Below are 5,403 nucleotides of genomic sequence, written 5' to 3' on the forward strand. Positions count from 1 at the left end.
GAGCGACCACTTTATCAGCAGAGGGTGCTCATCATTCTTCATAACGGTTATATCAACACTTGCTTCTTATCTCTCCATGTGAGATTTATGGGATGACGTAGCACATGGTGTGCACATGGCAATCATTCAGAGATATGGGAGCGTATCAAATGTCTCCCCTCTAGTCAACAACACACTCAGATATCCCAGTCTTTTCTGTGTTGTGCCTATATTTGGGCTTCTCAGTCACTTCACCATCCTAAGCATATCATGGTAGTTTTTCAGTGTCTCTGCTTTAGTAGTGTCTCCCCATTTATTCATATCTAAGATTTAATCACCAAGACATATTGAAGACATCTGTTTTTGTATGTTTGTTTTGATAGTGTAAGGAAATGTAGAAACATTTGTTCTTGGGAGATAATGTCAGAAGTAGATCTGTTTGATTTTCTACAAATGAACTCTTCTTTCAAATCCAACTCATTTATTACATGGAGCATCAGGAGGTACAAAAATAAAATTCTAATAGTTGTTGAAAAAGTGATGCCATTTCAAAGTTGAGATAATTTGCTTTAGCTCTAGCATGAAATATGAGAAGGGATTACTGTTGATTTAAGTGAATCAGTACAGTACAAATCTGTACTTAATTTGCTTTATACCTGTTAGGACTCTATACATATTTAATTGAGATGTAATAACAGAGTCTATGCCCTAAGAAGGCAGTGAAATGAAGGACATGTGAGCTGCAAAGTCAGGTAAGATTGAAGTCGAATCTCTGGAGCAGCACTGCTTATCTATGTAAAATCAGCCAGGTTAATTAACCTTTCTAAATTTCACATACGTAAAATGGAAAAATTGTTCTAATCCAATAGCACTGAAATGTGTAAAAGTAAATACTTAAATATGTCGTACACAGAAAATGGAACTTGATAGGGTGTTACTATATCTGATATAATTATGGCAGTGATGAGTTTTTTATTTGTTTACATGTGTTTGATATGTCTTTGACCATATAATATATGTGAGTGTATACAGACAGTTTTACATGGTGCCAGAATACATATATAGATGTAATAAGAATCTAAAAATAAAATTTTTGTATATAACTTCCAAAAGGTGGTTAATTACAAACATTTGCTTTATAAATGAATTTGAAATATACCAATTAATTACTAATTTCAATTTAAAATTAACTGAAATCAGCAGCCATAACCATTAGGTAACTGAGTTATACAAGTAACACAAACATTGTTATAAGGTATTTTGATGACATTCAATGAAAGGATACAATGTACTCAGCATGGTAAATGAAGAAGTCAGAAAAAAAACATAGCACAGTGTGATACCTTGGAAGGCTTAGAAGTAAATTTCCTTGATCAAAGAAGGATTTCCTTCTTTTTTAAGTGCTGATCACAATTTTAAATGGTTTTACATGAGGGGAGAAACTACTTCATCAACCAGATTAGGGGAGTTGAGCCTAGAGATTAATGGAGCGACAAATGATTCAGTCAGAGTTATTTCATATAAATTATATTCCCAATTCAGGCACTTAATTCAGCATAATCTATGACAAGTAACTCAACTGTGATGATCCTGAATTTCTTCATCTTTTTCATGGAGAAGATGGACTTACTGACAAAACACATGACTTAAAAAATTATTTAAAGAACACACTAGTACTGCAACAATTCTGAATAAAGTTTATTATTTTTCTGTGGTCATAAACCCCACATGCATGTGTTCCTTGCCACTCCTGTTTTGCTTTAAGTTCAGTTCAGTTCAGTTGCTCAGTTGTGCCCAACTCTTTGTGACACCATGGACTGCAACACGCCAGGCTTCCCTGCACATCACCAAACCCCAGAGCATGTTCAAACTCATGTCCATTGAGTCGGTGATGCCATCCAACCATCTCATCCTCTGTTGTCCCCTTCTCTTTCTGACTCCAGGCTTTCCCAGCATCAGGGTCTTTTCCAACGAGTCAGTTCTTCACATCAGGTGGCCAAAGTATTGGAGCTTCAGCATCAGTCTTCCAATGAATATTCAGGACTGATTTCCTTTAACATTGACTGGTTTGATCTCCTTGCAGTCCAAGGGACTCTCAAGAATCTTCTCCAATACCACAGTTCAAATGCATCAATTCTTCCATGCTCAGCTTTCTTTATGGTCCAGTTCTCACATTCGTAAATGACTACTGGTAAAATCACAGCTTTGACTAGATGGACATTTGTTGGCAAAGCAATGTCTCTGCTTTTTAATACGCTGTCTAGGTTAGTCACAGCTTTTCTTCCAAGGAGCAAGCGTCTTTTAATTTCATGGTTTTGGTCATCATCTGCAGTGATTTTGGATCCCAAGAAAAAAAAGTCTGTCACTGTTTTCATAATTTCCCCATCTATTTGCCATGAAGTGATGGGATCAGATGCCATAATCTTTGTTTTTAGAATGCTGTTTTTTAAAATTTATTCCTTTTAATTGGAGGCTTATTACTTTACAATATTGTATTGGTTTTGCCATACATCAACATGAATCTGCCACGGATGTACATGTGTTCCCAATCCCAGCTTTTTCATTCTCCTCTTTCACCTTCATCAAGAGGCTCTTTAGTTCCTCTTCAGTTTTGGCCATTAGGATGGTGTCATCTGTGTCTGAAATTATTGATATTCCTCACAGCGATCTTGATTCTAGCTTGGGCTTCATCCAGCCTGGCATTTTGCATGATGTACTCTTTATATAAGTTAAATAAGCAGGCTGACAATATACAGCCTTGTCATACTACTTTCCCAATTTGTAACCAGTCTGTCGTTTCATGTCTATTTCTAACTGTTGCTTCTTGATCTGCATACAGATCGAGTATTGAGTTGTGGGCTATTTTTGCTTTAAACCAGCCCAAAGCTCAACTCAAATGTGTCTCTCAAATGGATACCTACTAACAGATTAAGTACTAAAAATTACTGTCTTGAAGTTATCACACACATGTGCATGGTTAGTTACATCTCTCTTGAGAAAAATAATTTCTGAATTAGAATGGGATCTTAGTGATGTGCACTGGTGAGCAGAAGTTTGGTGCAGAGGTAAGAACATGCTTAGTTCTTTATGTTTTTATCCATGCCCAGATAAATAGGCCAATTTCCTTGGTAAACATCTGCTATAAACAGAAAAAATTAGCCAAAACAATATGGATGAGGCTGGACAAAAGTTGCCCATTGCTAGGCTAGATTTATACCCAGATTTATTTAACTGAGAATCTTGAAAGACAGATTTAATTGTGTGGCTACCGAGAATAGAAACATATTTAGCATCTCCCAGTTTTACTTCCCAAGGTGCCTTAGAGTCTATAATGAAAACACACAGCTGGTATTAATACAGTTTGTGCAAGGATGACCTTGCTGATTCTAACATGCTTAATTTTTGCTGTGCCGCAGTCCTGTTATGCTTCAGTCTATGTCATCATTCAGGATTTTTAAAAGCTAACTATGTACTTATTTTTTTCTATTTAAGGAAATATCTATAAAGAGCCAACTTAGACATCAGTAAAACTATATCCTTAGACTAAGTAAAAAGCAATCACTAATCTGATATACCTGAATCTACCTGGTTACTGATTGTTTCTTGTATTACTGGCTTCTGCCTCCCTGTTCCTAATACACTGACCAAAGAGCCTGGGAACATCTGATAAAGCCAGTCAAAAAAGCAATCTTAAACTAGAACTCTATGCTGATTTCAGTAGGCACAGCTGAAAGAAAAGTCACACAATTAAATAAAAACACTGGAAGAATGATATACCAAGTCAAAACAGAAAGTCTGAGTGACAATATTCATATCACAAAAAAAGGGTAACATGAACTGGTTGATTACTGCCATGCTGACAATGTATCTAATACACAATTGATATTTGAGCAATATTGATAAATTGTCATTTCCTTAAAATCTAGGATAAGTTAAGGAGAGACATCATAAAACTCGGATAGTCTTGGACATTTTAACATGCTTTCTTATCACTGCAATTTCAAACAGAAGATAACACATAGATCTTTTTTAAAAATATAGAGAAAAATCACACACATCTTCACATCAAGGAAAAAGAAACCACAAGCTAAGAGAAAATAGGGGATGTGAATTTGGTCAGGAAATCAGATGCCAGATTCTAGTAATTTATATAGAGATTTTAGAGAAAAACTTTGTGTTCCAAGAATTTTACACCCTGCCAAGTTGTCATTCATTTATGTGAAGGCAACAGAAAGACATTCTTTGCTCTGCATGGGCTTAATTTTCCTAATGCTGCTTCTAGTGTGATAGACTAAACACAAGCTGGATTTGTCCGTTTCTTACCAAAACCAAGAAAATGACAGAAACATTGTTTTAAATATAAGCTAATGAATGCTAAGCAGCTATCAAATCCATGAAAGAGAATTTATACACATCAGATCATGTGCTTAGACTACAACTTCCTTGGTTTTCCTTAGCTGTCTTTGTCTTCCTGTATAGCCTTCATCCTCTCTGAGAGAGTTAAGAATTTGGATTAGCAAGCCACTTGCCTAAGCTTGCATCAGGTTCTTGCCTAAGTTAGCCACTGGTCTAAGTTCTGCTGCTTCCTAATGGTGTGAGTTGGACATTCCCCTGTACCTGTTCCCTCATCTGTAGAACAAGAGTAATTATAGCCCCTACCTCTTGTGCTAACTACTGGGATGTGTGTGTGATCAGTTGTGTCCATGTCTGCGAACTCTTGGACTGCAGCCTGCCAGGCTCCTCGGTCCATGGAATTCTCCAGGCAAGAATACTGGCATGGGTTGCTATGACCTCCTCCAGGGGATCTTTCCAACCCAGGGATTGAACTTGCATCTCTTGCATCTCCTGCCTTGGCAGACAGATTCTTTACCACTGCACCACTATAGTATAGGCAAAATAGTTAGTCATTCCAGGTTTATAAAAAGTGCTATGTAAGTATTAGCTGCTATTTATTTTTACATTGGAGGCTAAATAGTCTTAAATTTTCCAGTAAAATATAAAGAAGCCTTTGTGTTTTAAATTATTGTCATTGGGGGCAATTATATAGTGATTTCAAAGATTATGTTTTCTATTCAAAGTATTCTATCACCTTAGTGTCATAAAATGAATTTTTTCAGTGACATAAATACGCTTTCATTTTTAGAAGACTCTTAATCATTGAATATATATGTATGTATATGTCTATTATACATATATTGAATATATATATATAAATATATATTCAAAATAATCGATTTATCGTCCTGTTAGTTTTGGTAGTTTGAGTCTCTCAAATAACTGATTCATATCATCTATACTGTAACATTTATGGGCATAGTTTTATGCACACTATTCCTTTATTAACTCTTATTACCCTTTTTGGCTCATTTATTATCTTAATAACCCATGGGATCTTTACTAGTGTTCAGTCTTTCATTTCTGATA

This window comes from Ovis aries, chromosome 3, assembly GCF_016772045.2.
Source record: "Ovis aries strain OAR_USU_Benz2616 breed Rambouillet chromosome 3, ARS-UI_Ramb_v3.0, whole genome shotgun sequence".
Classification (NCBI taxonomy): domain Eukaryota; kingdom Metazoa; phylum Chordata; class Mammalia; order Artiodactyla; family Bovidae; genus Ovis; species Ovis aries.